A 20,784-nucleotide genomic window follows, 5' to 3' on the forward strand; every position below is an offset into this window, starting at 1 on the left:
ACACTTTAAGGATGAAATCATTGCAAGATTATATTTAAATAGAGGGAGTTTATTTGAACAGAATTAATTTTGATGCCTTGGTTGATTGCTCCGATACGCATCCGAAACATATCTTTTCTTATCGTTAAAGTATACTAATTTTGATTCAAATGATGTGTCTTACGATGATCTTGATTGCAAGTAAATATTTTTAAAATATATGACTTTATCTTAATATTTAAAAATTTTATTGAGCTTCATGTATGTGATTAGGAAATTGAGTTCTATAAATACACATACCTCAATGATCATCTATATGTTTTTCTCTCCTACATTCTTAGAAACTATCATCAGAATATATATATATAGAGTGAATACTATAAATTTTGAATAATTCTAGATCACTCTACATTCTCGATAACATAGAATTTCAGTTTTATTCACGTTTATTATTAAATTCTGAAATTCAACCAAAGAAAAGAATGATTAAAGAAGTATGCATCTTTTGAGGGGGAGCTTTAGATATCTTATCCTAAAGTTACTTCAATTTGAAGCATACCTTGATTTTTATGGATTGATTTTGATGAACCTCCTTATATTGTCAGACTTGCTTTAATTATATAATAAGTTTATACCTTGAGATGAGTTCTATAAAGGTTGTCTTATCTCAAACCTTAAGTCTTATGAAAATAAGCTGAAACTTATAGAAAATATATTTTTGAGATTGACAATTTTATTGAACATTATCTTCAAATTCTAAACTCTTAAATGGAATGATCAACTAAGGGGGAGAAAGAAAATTTCAGAAGGAAAGATCATCTGAAGCTAAATCGCATAAATCCATAACTAAAGGAGAGGGAAAGAATACTAAATGAAAAGTGATCCTAATGCTCTCCAATATTTATCATCTGAAATTTAAATCTGAAAATTTTTACGATACACCTTGAAGCTTGTTATTTGGTTAGTATATCTTATGCATCAATCATGAACCAAATTGCAATTCAAATAGTTGATCTTAAGAGCCTCTAATTTAATGAAAAAGGGGGAGAATAACGTGTTGAATTTTCTTGAGTATCTCTTAGAAAATCTATTTTGAAATTCACTAATGAGTCCAAATTGGCTTGCTCTTTAGAACTTAAATTGTGTGCCAATTCATATTTTTTATGTATCAAATTGTGCTTATTTTCTAAAAGAACAAAAGAAAGTCTTTAAAAGAGCTCTGAGATGAATCATAAATTGCATGAATTCATATTTTGGTATTTGTGCCCCAATGCTCTTATTATCATAAAAGAACCTTGAAGTCATTAAGAATTAATGATCCAACATGATGATATGTCTTTCAAATATATAAGTTTTGATCTTTTACTCTGAAAATCAATTAAATTGCTCTCATGTTGATAAAATACTTAATAGATTGGGCAAAAGGTCTTAAATGAACAAGCTTTCATACTTATTAAAGAGAGGTTAGATTTTCACTCATGTGGTACTTCTTGTATTAACCTAAGGAAGATTCCACCTATACTTGATTAGAAAACTATCTGTGGTATCAAATTAGAAAACTTCTTGAAATCACATTCGATGTGTTCTGCTCTGAAATTATCTTAATTGGCTCTGATCTATGCTCATTAATCTGATTCTAATATTATTGCCTTGAGTTTTATGATTCATATCCTTGCAATAATTTGACATGCAAATCAGAGTACAATAAGGAAAAGAAATATTTGAGTATTCTTATCTTTGTGCTTAATGTTTCACTATCTTTTTGATGTTGTCAAAAAGGGGGAGAAATATCTAAGTATATGCTCATAATGCTTTGTGTTTTGTATTGAATACAAATCAGCTTAAATTGAAATATGTTGATTGTGTTAAGCTGATTAAATCTAAAGCATTATCATGAAGTATGTTTTTAAATATATATGTTTTCTACTTCATGCAACTTAGCTATGTATTACTCCTAGAAAACAATATCTTTTATATTGCATATACTCCAAGTTTTGTCATCATCAAAAAGGGGGAGACTGATGACCCAAAGATTGATTCAAAGATTGATTTTGATGATCACAAAACCTTGAAGTATAGATACTAATGTTTATGTTGCAAGGAGAAAGATATTTATTTTGCAAGGAACATAGCAAGTTGGAAGAACACAAGAAGGCCTCCAAAGCTCTCAAGAAAAGTTGGAAGAAAGCTACAATTTATTGGCCCAAGTTTAAAGTTCAAAAGGTTCAAATTGGAGGAGTAAAATCAAAGGAAAAATTCGAAAGAATAGTCTTCGAGTCGACTCCTGAGGAATTCGAGTCGACTCCAATGTTTACCGAGTCGACTCCGGGGAAGTATGAGTCGACTCCTAGGAGTCACAGGCAGAAAAGTCAGAGAGCAGTTTTCGGGTCTGAAATTCGAGTCGACTCCAGTGGAACGCGAGTCGACTCCGATGGTTGGCAGGTCGACTCCAAAGAAAGCAAGAGTCGACTCTCAGCGGTACATAAAGAAAAAGTCAGAGAGCATTTCATGGACTCTGAGATTCGAGTCGACTCCCGCAATACACGAGTCGACTCCGAGACTGCGCGACCATCAACAGACAGAAGATCAAGTTACTGCCTCTGAGATTCGAGTCGACTCCCAGACAGCTCGAGTCGACTCCACGATAGCTTCACGTCAAAAGGGAGAAGACCAACTTTCAGAAACTGAGAGCCGAGTCGACTCCGAGGAAGTTCGAGTCGACTCCAAGACTGGATGAGCCAAAAGACAGAGAATCGGGAGTTCGGGCTCTGAGATTCGAGTCGACTCCCAGGACAGTCGAGTCGACTCGAGTGGATCAAATTCAAAATTGGATCCACGGACTTCAGTGGATGAGCCGACTCCGAAATTGCCAAGTCAGCTCCAGAAGTTGGCGAGTCGATTCCAGGTTAAGACGAGTCGACTCCCAGTCAAGGCATGCACTTTAATTCAAATTTGGAACAGTGGCCGAGTCGTCTCCAGTAAAGCACGAGCCGACTCCTGCAACAGGCGAGTCGACTCCTGATCGCGCGAGTCGACTCCAATCCCAACGGTAATATTGTCAGGAAGTACAGACGGTGTCCAACGGCTCTATTTTTGTCTCTAACGGCTATATTCTTGTTTCCACGCCATCTAAAGCTATAAAAACAAGAAGAGAGCTAGGAGAGAACTTATGGAAGTGGGAGAGATCATCTAGGAAAGAGATCTCAAAGAGATTACAAAGGAAATCTCCCACAAGCACAAAAGGACCATCCAAAACGAAATAGAGAGAAGAAGAGCATCCAAGTGAATCCGAAAGCTTCCTCTCCATCCGTGTGCTGCCTCGGGGATCCTCTACTTCATGCCAAATCAGAGGAGGATCAAGTAAAGAAGAAGCCGAGCTCCTCCATCTTCAAAACTCGTTTGAGGGCTTCTCTTTACTCTATTTGTTTATATTGTCATATCTGCTTGTTTAAGAAGCTTTGATTTGTTTTTATTCTTTGTTTTAATATCTTGTAACTTGATTCAATCAAGGGATTGAATCAAGGGGTTAAAGGTTTGTTGGTGAGCCAAAGGGAAAACCAACGGATTAAGGTTTGTTGGTGAGCCAAAGGGAAAACCAACGGGATTAAGGTTTGTTGGTGAGCCAAAGGGAAAACCAACAAGGTTTAAGTTTGTTGGTGAGCCGAGGGTAAAACCAACGTGTAAGGGTTTGATTGTGAGCCCGGAAAAACAATCGGGGTTGGTTCTAGTCGGTGAGCCTGGGAAAACCGACCGAGTTCATTGTGCGCTCGTAAAACAACAAGTTGGGTTGTGAGCTTGTAAAACAACCGGCTGTAATCGGTAGGATTATAGTGAAATTCCCAAGAGGTCTTGGGGAGTGGATGTAGGTGCTGGGGTGCACCGAACCACTATATGTCCTTTGTGTTTGTAATGCCTCTAGTTATTGTCTAACTAACACACTTACTTACTTAGATAAATTGCTTGCTTAATTCTTATCCGCACATCCTTTAGTTGCAAGCATATTTAATCAAGTCGAAGTCTATACATCAAACCCTTGCTAAGTTTAACTTTCACTGTGCATCTATACAACTTAGCATAGTTAATCAAAAAGTTTTAGAAGTAGCATAAAAGTTTTAAAAGACCCAATTCACCCCCCCTCTTGGGTTGTATCTACTGGGCAACACAATGCCTTCGGGCTGACTATAATCTTTTGGCACCAACGTTGCCTTATAGGTCTCTACCTTGCCATCCGAACCCATTTTTCTTTTGTAGATCCATTTACAGCCAATAGGTACAATACCTTCAGGTGGATCTACTAAGGTCCATACTTGGTTGGAATGCATGGAGTCTATTTCTGACTTCATTGCATCCATCCATTTTTCGAAGTCGATGTCTAACATCGCTTCGTTGTAAGTCTTGGGATCATTACTATGATCTCTTTCTCCTATGAGGAACTCTTCCTCTATGTCCTCTATAAGCATACCTAAGTATCTTTCAGGAGGATGGGAGATCCTACTGGATCTACGAAGTGGACGAGGTTCTTCATGTATTGGCTCAATGTGAATAGGTTCACTAGGCTCAATTGCTCGTTGCTCTTGAGAGACTTTCTCTTCGAGCTCAATTTTCCTCCCACTGCCTCTATCAAGGATAAACTATTTTTCCAAGAAGATGGCATGTCGGTCCACAAACACTTTATGGTTTTCTGGGATGTAAAAATTATATCCTAATGACTCTTTAGGATATCTAATGAAATGAGCACCAATTGTCCTAGCTTCTAACTTGTCTGCCTATTGTCGTTTGACTTGGACCAGACATCTCCAAATCTTGAGATAACCAAGATTTGTTTTCTTACCATGCCATAACTCATACGGTGTGGTAGGAACGGATTTAGAGGAAACTTTATTCAATATGTAGATAGCTGTAAGTAGGACATCTTCCCACAAGAATAAGGGTAAGTCAGTGAAGCTCATCATGGACCTGACCATATCCAATAGGGTCTGATTCCTCTTTTCTGACACTCCGTTGAGTTGAGGTGTTCCAGAAGGTGTCCATTGTGAAACTATGCCATTTTGTTTGAGATAATCGCGAAACTCTCCACTAAGGTATTCTCCTCCTCGATCTAATCGAAGAACCTTAATGAGTTTTTTTATCTGTTTTTCTACTTCAAATCTAAATTCTTTGAACCTTTCAAATGCTTCAGATTTATGTCTCATAAGATAGACATAACCATACCATGAGAAATCATCGATAAAAGTAATAAAGTAGAAAAATTGACCCCTAGCTTGCACATTGAATGGGCCACACACATCAGTGTGTACTAGGGCAAGTATTTCAGTGGACCTCTCCCTGTGTCCTATAAAGGATAATTTGGCCATTTTTTCTTGAAGGCAGGATTCACAAATCGGATATGACTCAGAAGTCAATGAACTCAAAAGCCCATGTTTCTCCAATTTGTTAATTCTGTCTTCTCCTATATGACCAAGTCTGAGGTGCCACAAATACTTTTGATTTATCTCTTCTCTAGATCTTTTAGATCTTATGGTACTCACTGTATGCTCAGATATGTTTACAGATACATCCATATGTAAGTAATAGAGACCGTTAATCATAAAATCACGTCCAAACAGTTTATTTCACAAATAAATGAAAATATAGTCTTTATTGAAATTGAATTCATAATGTTCCTGTGCTAGACAAGATACAGAAATCAGATTTCCGCTAACACTAGGTACAAAATAACAATCTCTAAGTATCAAACTAAATCCTGACGGTAAATGCAAAGGGAATGTGCCCACAGCAACAGCAGCAACTCTTGCTCCATTGCCAACCCGTAGGGTTACCGTACCTTTCGTAAGCCTTCTATTAGTTAGAACCCGCCCATGCCGCAGAAAATTTAAAAAAAATCAGATGGCAGCGGAATAGGCATAAGCAGGATCTTACGTTCATCCCATGAACGTTGTTCCAAAATCATTCGTAGATAGATTAGAATTAAAAACTTTTAACTACATTATGAAGATTAGATCTTCACCTTGTGCGGGTAGATGATCATCGCAAACTGATGATCGTGGTTTTGGAAGAAAGCTCGCTTGAAGCCGCACAGCGTCCGGCCTCTACGGGTATCCACACGAAGCAAAAATCGATCCTAGTTTCTTTATCTCCCCGGGGTGCTAGCTTCCTTGCAGAGACAACTTTAATGGCTGATCTCCTTCCTTTGAATCAACCCTTGATTATGCTTAGGAAGAGGAAGAAGGAGGGATCTTGAAGAAGAAGCAAAGCCTGACTGCATCCCTTTTGTTTTCCTTGCGTTGGAAGAAGAAAACAAGGAGGGAGGAGGGCCGCCAATCACCTTCTCTTTTCTTCCTTGCTTGCGGCTGAAGACCAAGGGGAGGAAGGGGGCCACGGCACAAGGGAGAAGAGGGCTTGAATACCCTAGTGTGCCGCCCCTTACCCCTTTTTAAAGGGAGTGGAGCTCCTAACTTTTAGGAGCTCCTTGACAACCTTCCAAGAGGGGCGTCGGCCCCTCTTGTTGTGCCGCACAAAGCAAAGAAAAAGAGGAGGGGCGTGCGCCCCTCCCTCTTGGCTAACCCTAGTCCTCCTCTAAGGAGGATTAGGTGGTCTTCTTATGGCTAAGTCCTAATCTGATTAGGCTTAGTCCAAGGTTTAACCAAATTGGATCTAATCTAGGTAAGTCCTAATCCAATTAGAACTCAAATCAATTATGACTCAATTAAACTCTTCAATCCTAATCCAATTAGAAGTCTTGTTAATTCATTAAATTAATAATTAATTAAGACTTAAGAAATCCTAATCTAATTAGGACTTATTTAATTTTAGTCCTAATCCAATTAGGACTCTAATTTGAATCCAAAGTCCTAATCCGATTAGAACTCTGAAAATCCTACTCCAAGTAGAAATCCAAATTTAGTTCAAAACTCCTAATCTAATTAGGATTGTAGGAATGCTACTCCAAGTAAAAATCCCAGTCCTACTCCAAATAGGATTCCCAGTCCTAATCCAATTAGGACTCTAGGAATCATACTCGAAGTAGGATTTATATTTAAGTCCAATTAATTAATTCCATTATTCCTTTTTCAACTGATTATCAATCGAATTGATTACTTGCGATTCCTAATCACGATTCAACTATCGGATCGGTCAATGCCTCTAGTGTGTGTGACCCCATAGGTTCAATTCTGACTGGTAGTGAGATATATTATGATCTCTATTACAATATCATTGAAAACTTCTTTCAATGGGTCGGAATGATTCCAACTCTACTCATTAGGGTTTATCGATCATCGAGACAATCCCTATGACTCCCACCATCCACCAGTGACACCTAGCAGCATGTAGTGGCTACCCAGCAGAATAGAATGATGAACCTCTAGGTACAGTTATCGTGTGATACAGTCCTACTATCGTGGATCCCTATAGGACGGAAGTCATGGACAACTCGTCAAACCCCATCGTCTGTCATATGTCAAGATTTATTCGACTTAAGTTCGAGAGTGGAAAACTCTTTCTCCACTATGCATACTGCCCCGGCCGAGGTCTTACAAACTCAGTCTTATAAATCACATAGGAACTCTCCTTATCTACCAAGGTCGATAGATTCCATATAGGTGCATACCCTACTCCTACAGTGAACCTATTGCAGCCAATCTACACTGCATGGACCCGTATGTCTAGAGACCATGTATACGTGCAGTCAAACTACAATAACCTCACTGTGAGTAGCCGAAGCACCGCAGGTCAAAGGACCAGTCATACTACTGCAACATCAAGCAAGTCACTGACGAGTGAATAGACATCCAAGTGACTTTTTGTCTTGGTCACGCTCAGTACCCTTATTCTTAACAAGCACCTGCACTATTACTTCAGTATCGCCACACTGTGGACTCGAGTCTCGTCCATCCATAAGGCAAGCAATGTGTGCACTGATCGGATCGATCACCGTCCTCGTGATGATCCATTGATTAGGAGCATTCAGAAATTAATCACCAATGATGCATGGCTCAAATTCTTAACTCTTAAGAATATGCATCATTATCTTATTAATTCTTGGACGATTCATAGACACATAAACAATATGAATGAAAAAGATGCCTTTTATTTATTCAATAATAAATAGTCAAGTACAAAATTATGTCCTAGAATTAATAATGTGTCAGCCAGATTGGCTTCTAGGGCATACATCTAACAATCTTCCACTTGCACTAATGCCAATCAGTCATATATCTTAGTCCCATCTTCTCAAGGTGGGCTTCAGTCTTTTGCTGACTCAGCTGCTTAGTAAACGGATCCACCACGTTGTCTGCGGAGTCTACTTTCTGCACTTCGACATACTTCTTCTCAACATAGTCGCGTATGAGGTGGAAGCGCCGCTCTATATGCTTGAACTTCTGATGAGACCTTGGCTCCTTAGCAAGAGCTATGGCGCCATTATTATCGCAGTAGAGTGTTATGGCATCTGATGTCATCACGTCCAACTCTGCAATGAATTTCTTGAACCAGAAGCCTTCTTTAGCAGCTTCAGAGGCGGCGATGTATTCAGCTTCCATAGTAGAATCAGCAATGATCGGTTGTTTAGAACTTTTCCAATTCACCGTACCACCGTTGCACAAGAACACATATCCAGATGTAGACTTTCTATCATCGATATCAGTCATGAAGTCTAAATCTGTGTACCCTTCTATCTTTAACTCTGATGTTCCTCCAAAGACCAAGAATAAATCTTTAGTTCTTCTTAAGGGATCAGGTCGTGTACACAGCATGGCATACATGAGGCTTTCTATTGCCGATGCATAAGGGATCTTGCTCATGCGTTGAATCTCTTCAGATATGTTGGGGCACATCTGATAGTCCCTAGACTCTACCACAAGTGCATGGGTCATGACAAGTAGAATAGGGCAAAAAGAGTATCATTTCCACAAGGAGGCGATTCAAGTACCAATTTATAAATTTTCTATATTATTTAGATGGCCCCAAATTGATGTGACTGACTGCAATTTCTTGACCTGAAAAATCAAATATGAAAGGTTCCTAGGGCTTGGATTTCATCAATTGAATTCCTTCAATGAATTTAAATCTGATTGTTAATATTCTGCTAATTACAATGACCGAATCCCTTTTTTTTATGTGATATCCTCTTTCAAGGCATAACACCTATACCTATATTAATCCTATGTCTACTTTCGTGATCATAGAAATTAATATAAATTCATTATGATCTGTGAAATTCTTGATTGTAGGTCACAAGGGTGTGCATTTATTTCTAAACTACACCACAAATGATTGATAAATTCACCAACTGATATTGAACTTCAACTTTCGTTACTTCATTCAACATCTTAAGCATGCAATTCATGGCTAGTAAATTGCAAGAATGAAAATCGAAATCATCAAATTGCAATTAACAAAAGATGTTCAATACAACCATACTCAATTCATATCAAAAATTCAATGACTACGTCCTAGCCCTAGGATAAGAAAACTAGCAAATCATAACTAATAAATTAATCCCATTATTTCTCAAACATAAATTTGCATTCAACATTCTTAATAACAATTCAGCAAATAAAAAAAATAAAAATATATATATATAAGAGAAAGGAAAAGAACTCTGTATTTGCAAAAATCCTTCGTTCCGTTCTTTCTCCCAGAATTCCAGCTTTTTCTTCCTCTCGGAATTTCGAGCTTTTCCTCCCCTTGGAATTTCAGATTCTCTACATTTTTTCTTTTTTTCTGCTTCTCCTCCTCTTCGTATCTGCTCCACCCCATCCTCTTCTCAGAATTTCCTCTTTTTTTTGAATTTTAAAATAGATTTCCTCCCTATCTGCTAGCTGAAATCCCGAAATTCTAGGCTAATTTTTAGACTCAACTCCCATCTGAATTTAGAGCACCAAAACAATATACTTTGGAGTTGGACCCTTCATGAAAGTTTTAGATCTCGTTCTCAGCTTTCCAACGCACCTAGGTTTGCATTATTCTGACTTATATAACTCCATATACAAGCTGAAAACCGAAAGCCACAGTAAAATTCTAGACAAATTCGGACTTCTCTGTTTCGGCTAAGTTTTTGACTTCAAAACGGTAGAAATTGGTTTTGTAATCTTCATAAAAGTTTTAGGTCTACCTCTTATCTTTCCAGCAAGCTAAACAACATATGAAACAGAGGTCTGTAGCTCTAGCTAGAATCCAAACACTGAACAGTGTTCTGGGTTGACTAGACCAGCCCAATTTCAACCGAATTCAATAATTAAACACCTGCAAAATACCAAGAATTTTCAAGAATTAAATAAATGTAAAAGACACCTAAATTCTAGACAAATGAGCTAAGAACATACAAAATGCTCTAAAATAACACAATTAAGACTAAGAAAATGTGTGAAATAAATTTCCACATCAACATCCTCTTGGAGAGATGAATTTCATGCCTTAGGGGTAAGAGACCCCTTTTAGAGTTTTCCATGCTGAACCTTTTCAGCACTTCCTCTATGTACATCTTCTGTGATAGACCAAGCATCCTTTTAGATCTATCTCTATAGACCTTAATTTCCAAAATATAGGATGCTTCCCTAAGGTCTTTCATGGAGAATTCTTTTGACAACCAGACCTTGACCGATGTTTGCATGGGAATATCATTCCCTATTAGGAGGATGTCATCCACGTACAGTACGAGGAACACGACAGCACTCCCACTAACCTTCTTATAGACACACGGTTCCTCTTCATTTTTGATGAAATCAAACGTTTTGATTGCATCATTGAAACGAGTGTTCCAACTTCAAGATGCTTGCTTTAGTCCATAAATGGACCTTTGCAGCTTGCATACCTTGTGATCTCCATCACTGGAAGTGAATCCCAAAGGTTGTTCCATATAGATATCTTCATCAAGATATCCATTTAGGAAAGCAGTTTTCACATCCATCTGCCAAATTTCATAATCATGAAATGCTGCAATGGCAAGCAGTGTACGGATGGATTTTAGCATGGCTACAGGTGAAAAGGTCTCCGATAGTCAATGCCTTCGCACTGACTATACCCTTTCGCCACAAGCCTTGCCTTATCGGTCTCTACCTTTCCATCCGAACCTATTTTTCTTTTGTAGATCCATTTACATCCAATAGGTACAATACCTTCTGGTGGATCTACTAAGATCCAGACTTGGTTGGAATGCATGGAGTCTAACTCTGACTTCATGGCTTCCAGCCATTTCTCGGAATCGATATCAGATATCGCCTCATCATAGGTTTTGGAATCTTGTATTTGTTCCCTATCTTCCATGAGAAACATTTCCTCAGTATCCTCTTCAAGCATACCTAAGTATCTATCAGGAGGATGGGGGACCCTACTTGATCTACGAGGTGGAGGGGGGACAACGTGTACCGGCTCTGTATGAATGGGTTCTATAGGATCCATGACTCGTTGCTTTTCAGAGACTTACTCTTCAAACTCAATTTTCCTCCCACTGCCTCTATCAAGGATAAATTGTTTTTCCAAGAAGATGGCATGTCGGCTCACAAATACATTATGATCCTCCGAGATGTAAAAATTATAGCCTAAGGATTCTTTAGGATATCCGATAAAACGAGCATTTATGGTCCTAGCCTCTAACTTGTCTGCCTGTAGTCGCTTGACATCGGCCGGACATCCCCAAATCTTGAGATGACCAAGACTTGGGTTCTTACCACGCCATATCTCATACGGTGTGGTAGGAATGGATTTAGAGGAAACTCTATTCAATAAATAAATTGCAGTAAGTAAGGCATCTCCCCAAAGAAACATCGGTAGATTAGTGAAACTCATCATGGACCGGACCATATCCAAAAGAGTCTGATTTCTCCTTTCTGACACCACGTTGAGTTAAGGTGTACCAGGAGGTGTCCATTGTGAGACTATGCCATTTTTCTTGAGATAGTTCCGAAATTTTCCACTAAGGTATTCTCCTCCTCGATCTGATCGAAGAGCCTTAAGAGGTTTTCCAGTTTATTTTTCTACTTCATTTTTGAACTCTTTGAACTTTTCAAAAGATTCAGACTTGTGTCTCATAAGATACACATACCCATATCGTGAATAATCATCGGTAAAGGTAATGAAGCATGAATAACGTTTCCTAGCTAGCACATCGAATGGGCCACACACATCTGTGTGTACTAGGGTAAGTATTTCAGTGGTCCTCTCCCCATGTCCTACAAAGGGTAATCTAGCCATTTTTTTTTGAAGACAGGACTCGCAAACTGGATATAACTCGAAAGTCAATGAGCCGATAAGCCCATCTTTCTCCATTTTGTTCATTCTGTCTTCTCCAATATGGCCAAGCCTGAGGTGCCACAAATACTTTTGGTTTATCTTATTCCTGGATCTCTTGGATCCTTTGGCATTCACTTCTTGCTCAGAAACATTCACAAACTCATCCATATGTGAATGATAGAGACTGTCAATAATAAAATCACGTGCGACAATTTTATTTCTGAAATAAATAGAACAGCAGTCTTTGTCAAATGTAAAATATGACCTTCCTGTGCTAGGCATAAAACATAAATTAAATTTCTACTAGCAGCAGGTACATAATAACAGTCTCTAAGTAATAAACTAAAACCAAATGGTAGTCGCAGAGGGTAGGTGCCCACAGCCACAGCAGCAACTTTTGCTCCATTACCAACCCGAAGGGTTACCGCACCTTTCGCGAGCCTTCTACTTTCCTTTAGACCCTGCATGGTAGTGCACAAATGAGCACTAGAACCAGAATCTATAATCCAACTAGAAGTAGAAGAAACCGTTAGATTAGTTTCAATTACGAGCAAGTCTATACCTTCTGAAGGTGTGTCTCCCTTTTTGTTCTTCAAGCTCTCAAGATATGAAGGACAGTTTCTTTTCCAGTGGCCATCGACATTGCAGTGGAAACATTTTCCTTTATTATTAGCCTTTTTCTTTTGAACTTCCTTCTTTGGCTTCTTATCTTTCTTCTGCTTCTTTGTAGGCTTCTTTTTCTTCCAAGTAGACTTTCTCTTGGAACCAGAAGTCAACTCAGCAGCAAGGACATTGCCCCTTGAACCTTTCAAGGCTCCTTCAGCAGTTACCAACATGTTTAACAGTTCAGTCTTAGTACATTCAATTTTATTCATGTGGTAGTTTACTATAACCTGTCCAAATGAATCAGGAAGGGATCGAAGGATCAGATCTACTTGCAATTCCTTGTACATGTTCATATCGAGCTTCTCAAGCTCCTCTAGGTCCTTGATCATGGTCAGACCGTGATCATGGACAGACTGTCCTTCACACATCTTTGCTTTGAAGAGCCTCTTGGACACTTCGAAATGAGCTGTGCGACTCTGCTCACCATACAACTCTTGCAGGTGTGCCAGTATGTCCCTAGCAGTCTTCATATTCTCATGCTGGCATTGGAGTTCATTGGACATGGATGCCATGATATAGCACTTGACCCTAATGTCATCGTCTGTCCACTTTTCATGCGTCGCATGCTGAACAGTGGTCGGACGTGCTGGTAATGTGGGGATATCATTGTCGAGCACATAGCCTATTTTCTCGCAACTCATGGAACATGTGCCCAACCTAAAAAAACAAATCCCTGTGATTCTTGGTCGTCCCTTTTTAGCGACAGCCAATGCATGCATCAACTGTAGAACTGGGGCAATGGATATATCATTTGGGAACATGAAAATTAAATTAAATGTGTTTCATGCCGCTGACCAACATGTAAGGGAAGACGAGTGTTGCCTAATTGATGAAATGGATGATCTTGTAGAGGAAGCCCTTCCTTATATCTTAGCAGATGACCCCTTAGAGGCATGTTTGGCCCATTTTGCATTGACAACTTTGATATAGACAAGGCCATAGAAGAAGTTAACATCTTACTCGATAATCAATCTTCTATGAGTTCCCTTCCTTGGAAGATCCGACCTGAACCTCTTCCTCCCATTGCTAGCACACCACTTTGTTCTTCCATTGATTCTCCACCTAAACTTGAGTTGAAGCCACATCTAATAAATCTTAAGTATGCCTTTCTAGGACCGAAAAATAGCCTCCCTGTAATCATCGCAGCCAACTTATCTACTGAACAGGAGGATAAACTTTTAAGGGTGCTAGAAGAAAATAAACATACCATAGGATGGTCTGTAGCCGATTTGAAAGGGGTTGACCTCTCTGTTTGTATGCATCGAATTCATCTCGAAGATGATGCAAAGCCCACCCGAGAAATGCAAAGAAGACTCAATCCTAACATGAAGGAGGTAGTCAAGAAAGAAGTGGTGAAATTATTAGATGCCGGAATCATTTATCTGATTTCTGATAGTAAGTGGGTGAGTCCGACACAAGTGGTACCCAAGAAATCAGGTATCACTGTGGTTGAAAATACGGAAGGAGAATTGATACAAACACGCACAACCACGGGTTAGCGTGTGTGTATAGATTACAGAAAACTTAATTCAATGACTAGGAAGGACCATTTTCCTCTACCTTTCATAGATCAAATTTTGGAACGGTTGGCTGGTCAAGGTTTCTACTGCTTCTTAGATGGTTATTCTGGATATAATCAAGTACCTGTTTACCCGGACGATCAAGAGAAAACCACTTTTACTTGCCCATTTGGGACATTTGCATATAAGAGGATGCCTTTTGGACTATGCAATGCACCCGCAACTTTTCAACGATGCATGATGGCCATTTTTTCAGATATGGTGGAAAACTTTCTAGAAGTGTTCATTGATGATTTCTCAGTCTTTGGCCTATCTTTTGACGATTGTCTGAACAATTTGACCTTAGTTTTGAAAAGATGTAAGGAGACCAACCTAGTATTAAGTTGGGAAAAGAGCCATTTCATGGTTCAAGAAGGCATAGTTTTAGGACACGTCGTGTCTAAGAGGGGCATTGAAGTAGATAAAGCCAAAGTCGATCTTATTTCCAATCTCCCTCCACCCAAAACTGTGAAACAAATCCGATCATTCCTTGGCCATGCTGGTTTCTGTTAGATGTATGCCCTAGAAGCCAATTTGGCTGACACATTGTTGATTCTAGGGACATAATTTTGTACTTGACTATTTATTATTGAATAAATAAAAGGCATCTTTTTCATTCATATTGTTTATGTGTCTATGAATCGTCCAAGAAGTTAATAAGATGATGATACATATTCTCAAGAGTTGAGAATTTGAGCCATGTATCATTGGTGATTAATTTCTAAATGCTCCTGATCAAAGGATCATCACGAGGACGGTGATCGATCCGATCAGTGCACAGATCACTCTCCTTCTGGATGGACGAGACTTGAGTCCACAGTGTAGGGACACTGAAGTGATAGTGCAGGTGCTTGTAAGAGAACAAGGGTACTGAGCGTGACCAATACAAGAAGTCACTTGGATGTCTATCCACTCGTCAGTGACTTGCTTGATGTTGCAGTAGTGTGACTGGTCCTTTGACCTGCGGCGCTTCGGCTACTCACAGTGAGGTTATTGTAGTTTGACTGCACACATACATGGTCTCTAGCCATATGGGTCCATGCAGTGTAGATTGGCTGCAGTAAGTTCACTGTAGGAGTAGGGTATGCACCTATATGGAATCTATCGACCTTGATAGATAAGGAGAGATCCTATGTGATTTATAAGACTGAGTTCGTAAGACCTCGGCCGGGGCAGTATGCACAGTGGAGAAAGAGTTTTTTCACTATCGAATTCGAGTCGAATAAATCTTGACATATGACAGACGATGGGGTTTGACGAGTTGTCCATGACCTCCGTCCTGTAGGGATCCACGATAGTAGGACTGTATCACATGTTAACTGCACCTAGAGGTTCATCATTCCATTCTGCTGGGTAGCCACTACATGCTGCTAGGTGTCACTGGTGGATGGTGGGACTCATAGGGATTATCTTGATGATCGATAAACCCTAATGAGTTGAGTTGGAATCGTTCCAACCCATTGAAAGGAGTTTTCAATGATATAGTGATAGAGATCACAATATATCTCACTACCAGTCAGAATAGAACCTATGGGGTCACACACACTAGAAGTATTGACCGATCCGATGGTTGAAATCGTGATTAGGAATCACAAGAAATCAATTTGATTGATAAGAAGTTGAAAAAGAACAAAGGGAATTAATTAATTAGACTTAAACACAAATCCTACTTCGGGTAGGATTCCTAGAGTCCTAATTGGATTAGGGCTGGGAATCCTAGTTGGAGTAGGACTGGAATTCCTACTTGGAATAGGATTCCTAAAATCCTAATGAGATTAGGAGTTTTGAATTAAAATTGGATTCCTACTTGGAGTAGGATTTCTAGAAATCCTAATTGGATTAGGACTAAAATTAAATACATCCTAATTAGATTAGGATTCCTTAAGTCTAAATTAATTATTAATCTAATGAATCAACATGACTCCTAATTGGATTAGGATTGAAGAGTTCAATTGAGTCATGGTTCATTCAAGTCCTAATTGGATTAGGACTAGCATAGATTGAACCCAATTTGGCTAATCCTAATTGGATTGGGATTAAACCATAAGAGAGGCACCCAATCCTCTTTGGAAGAGGATTAGGGCATCACAAGAAGGAGGGTTCACACCCCTCCTCCTCTCCTTGTGTGCGGCATGAAGAGAGGGGCCGGCGCCCCCCTTCCCTCTTAGGCAATATGTCTAGGGCTCCTAGATTGTAGGAGCCCTAGATGGCTTTATAAGGAGGCATGAGGCCGGCGCCCTAGCTAAGAGCTCTCTTCCTCCTCTTGCTGCCGCCACCAGCCCCTCTCCTCTCTTGGTTCAGCCGCAAGCAAAGGGAGAGCAAAGTCCAAGCGTTGGCTTCATCCTCTTCCTCCAATCCTTCTTCCAACGCAGGGAAAAGAAAGAAGGCTGCAGAAGCTGTGTTCTTCTTCCTTGAGTTCCTTCTTCTTCTTCCTCCTCTCAAGCACTTTCAAGAGTTGAAAGAAAGAGAAGAGATCAGCCATCAAAGGAGTCTTTGCAAGGGAGCTAGCACCCCGGGAAGACAAGAAAGCTTTGATCGGTTCTCTACTTCGTGTGGATACCCGTAGAGGCCGGACGTTTGAACGGCTTCAAACGAACCCTCTTCCAAAACCACGAATTCAGATTCGCGGTGATCATCTACCCGCGCAAGGTGAAGATTTGATCTTCCTATTAGTTCTAAAAGTTTTAATTCTTACCTAATTACGAAAGGTCTCGAAACAAGCGTTCATGCGATGAACGTCGAACCCGTGCATGCCGATTCCGCTGCCATCTGAAAATTTTTGAAATATCAGTGGCATGGGCGGGTTCCCAACAGTGGTATCAGAGCCTAGGCTTCGTAGATTAAGGTAAGAATTAAATATTTAAAGGCTTATTAGATCTGAAAATTGATTGATCATGCATGCTGAAAAATTCTGCATGCAGATTTTTCAGGGGTGCTGAATTTTTACATGCTGATTTTTATGTGATAAAAAGATGATTCTAATTGCATTGTTAATGGGATTACAAAGTTTAGAATCATGATTAGCATGATCAGCGACCTATGTCATGATATAATCAGTTAGTTTTCAGATCTGAAATTATAATTGTAGCATACGGTGATGATCATAGGATTCAACCCCTTTTGGTATCAAATGTAATGACCTGCGATGTGATCTGCGATGTCATGTAATTTTTCAGATGCTTGCATGCATCTTATTTGATGTTTTGAGAGGCCTGCGTGCCTCCTAAAAGGAGATGTAAATTATTTTTATTTTTATTTTACATCTGGTTGTATTTCTGTGATGTGATGTACATCAACGATCAAGTTGAAGCAAAGGCATGAGATGAAAGGTGATCTAAGCGGTTGATGGCGATGGGATCAAGAGTTGATCAAGGATCGAATCAAGGAAGCTTGGAATCAATTCAAGAGTTGAAGACCACTTGATCGATTGATGTGCATGTGCTTGTAATACGACCTAATTAGAATCCATGATCATCACCTAGTTAAAGTTTAGCTTTAATTATTGCCGCGATTATAACTGCCTGCAATGCGCCGTTTGCATGTGATGTGAATGAAAGTCGGGTAGATAGGTCTACATGTGATGTAGCAAACCCAATTGAGACCTAAATCAAAACCTCCTCAATCAAGTCGAGAGTGAACCGACATGAGCAAGTCATATTAGATTAATTGATCTAATTGGTGTCTAGGAAAGCATGAAAGGTGGTTACTTAATTAGGACCTTACTCTCTGAGTAAGGGGAGCCTCCCACCTGCTTACCTGGCCAATTGTTCGATTACCTCTTATGAAAGGCTCAAGTTGCAAACACTAAGACCTGATTAACCAATATTAAGTCAATAGGTCTTCCACTGTAGTAGAGCTGCTAAGGCCTTTCTGATGTTGACTTGTCTCGGCTGGATACAGTGGTCAAGTTGCATTGGGGGGCTGGACCTCTCTATAGACATGAGATGTTGTAGGGTAAAGGTGGGGTTGGGCACCAATAACTGTTAGGTGAGGACCCAATGACGACTTTATTCCTACGGTTATACGGTGGGTCTGACTTAACTAAGAAATGAGACCAATAACTGTTAGGTGAGGTCTTCATGGCTTAGAGACCAAGTTGCACTGCAACATGCTTGAGAAGCATTGTACAAGAGTTGTACACTCATCCATCTATGTGTCACCAATAACTGTTAGGTGAGGTGGCATGTAAATTGGTGGGACCGCAGTACCCACTAGAAACCCTAGTCGTGTGGGATTTCCGTTTTCCTACCAGGGGAGTGTGAGGAATTCGAGAAAATAGTGGAAGTCACATTTGTTCTAAAAGACCTTAGGACAGATTAGGATCAAGTACAAGAGTCTAACTAGAATCTTTACTCTCTGCAGATACAATGTCGGCTTCAAACCCTTTGACCCGTATTCTTGAGACCAACCGACTGACCGGAACCAATTACAAGGACTGGCTTAGAAATCTCAAAATAGTTTTGGACTGTGAGAAGATAGGCTATATACTCGATTCAGATATCCCCACATTGCCAGCACGTCCCACTGATGTTCAGCGTAAGATGCATAAAAAGTGGTTGGACGATGACATTAGAGTAAAATGCTATATGATGGCATCTATGTCTAATGAACTCCAATGCCAGCATGAAAATATAAAGACTGCTAGGGACATACTGGCACACCTACAAGAGTTGTATGGTGAGCAGAGTCGCACAGCTCGTTTTGAAGTGTCCAAGAGGCTTTTCAAAGCGAAGATGCGCGAAGGGCAGTCTGTCCATGATCACGGTCTGACCATGATCAAGGACCTAGAGGAGCTTGAGAAGCTCGGTATGGACATGCACAAGGAATTGCAAGTGGATTTGATCCTACAGTCACTTCCTGATTCATTTGGTCAGTTTATAGTAAACTACCACATGAATAAGATTGAATGCACTAAGACTGAACTAATCAACATGTTGGTAACTGCTGAGGGAGCCTTGAAAGGTTCAAGGGGCAATGTCCTCGCTGCTGAGTTGACTTCTGGTTCCAAGAGAAAGTCTACTTGTGATGACCCAAAGATTGATTCATAGATTGATTTTGATGATCACAAAACCTTGAAGTATAGATACTAATGTTTATGTTGCAAGGAGAAAGATATTTATGTTGCAAGGAACATAGCAAGTTGGAAGAACACAAGAAGGCCTCTAAAAGCACTCAAGAAAAGTTGGAAGAAAGCTACAAGTTATTGGCCCAAGTCTCAAGTTCAAAAGATTCAAATTGGAGGAGCAAATTCAAGGAAAATTTAAAAGAATAGTCTTCGAGTCGACTCCTGAGGAATTCGAGTCGACTCCAATGCTTGGCGAGTCAACTCGAGAGTAGAACGAGTCGACTCCAGGGTGTAAAAGGCAGAAAAGTCAGAGAGGGATTTTCGACCCTGAGATTCGAGTCGACTCCTGAGGAATGCGAGTCGACTCCAATGGTTGTCGGGTCGACTCCAAAGAAAGCGAGAGTCGACTCTCAGTGGTACACAAGGGAAAACTCAGAGAAGCAGTTTTTGGACACTGAGATTCGAGTCGACTCCCACAAAGTCCGAGTCGACTCCAAAGACAGCGCAACCCCAAGACAGAAGACGGTATTTTCGTCTCTGAGAGGCGAGTCGACTCCAAGACAAGTCGAGTCGACTCCAAGGCAGCGCGGGTCCAAAATACAGAGGATCAGTTTTCCGACTCTGAGATTCGAGTCGACTCCCAGACAGCTCGAGTCGACTCCAAGGCAGCACTACACTAAGATGGCAGAAGACCAACTTTCGAAAACTGAGAGCCGAGTCGACTCCAAGGAAGTTCGAGTCGACTCCAAGACTGGACGAGCCAAAAGACAGAGGATCGGGAGTTCGGACTCTGGGATTCGAGTCGACTCCCAGGATAGTCGAGTCGACTCGAGTGGACAAAATTCAAATTTGGAACAGTTGCCGAGTCGACTCCGGAAAAGCTTGAGTCGACTCCCGCTACAGCCGAGTCGACTCCTGATCGCGCGAGTCGACTCCGATCCCAACGGTAATATTGTCAGGAGGTGCAGACTGGTTCCAACGGCTATATTTTTGTCTCTAACGGCTATATTCTTGTTTCCACTCCATCTAAAGCTATAAAAACAAGAAGAGAGCTAGGGGAGAACTCATGGAAGTGGGAGAAAACATTTAGGAAAGAGATTACAAGGAAAATCTCCCATAAGCACAAAAAGGGCCATCCAAAGAGAAATAGAGAGAAGAAGAGCTTCCAAGTGAATCCCAAAGCTTCCTCTCCATCAGTGTGCTGCCTCGGTGATCCTCTACTTCGTGCCAAATCAGAAGAGGGTCAAGTAAAGAAGAAGTCGAGCTCCTCCATCTTCAAAACTC

The sequence above is a fragment of the Phoenix dactylifera genome, unplaced genomic scaffold (genome assembly GCF_009389715.1).
Source record: "Phoenix dactylifera cultivar Barhee BC4 unplaced genomic scaffold, palm_55x_up_171113_PBpolish2nd_filt_p 000735F, whole genome shotgun sequence".
NCBI classification, from domain to species: domain Eukaryota; kingdom Viridiplantae; phylum Streptophyta; class Magnoliopsida; order Arecales; family Arecaceae; genus Phoenix; species Phoenix dactylifera.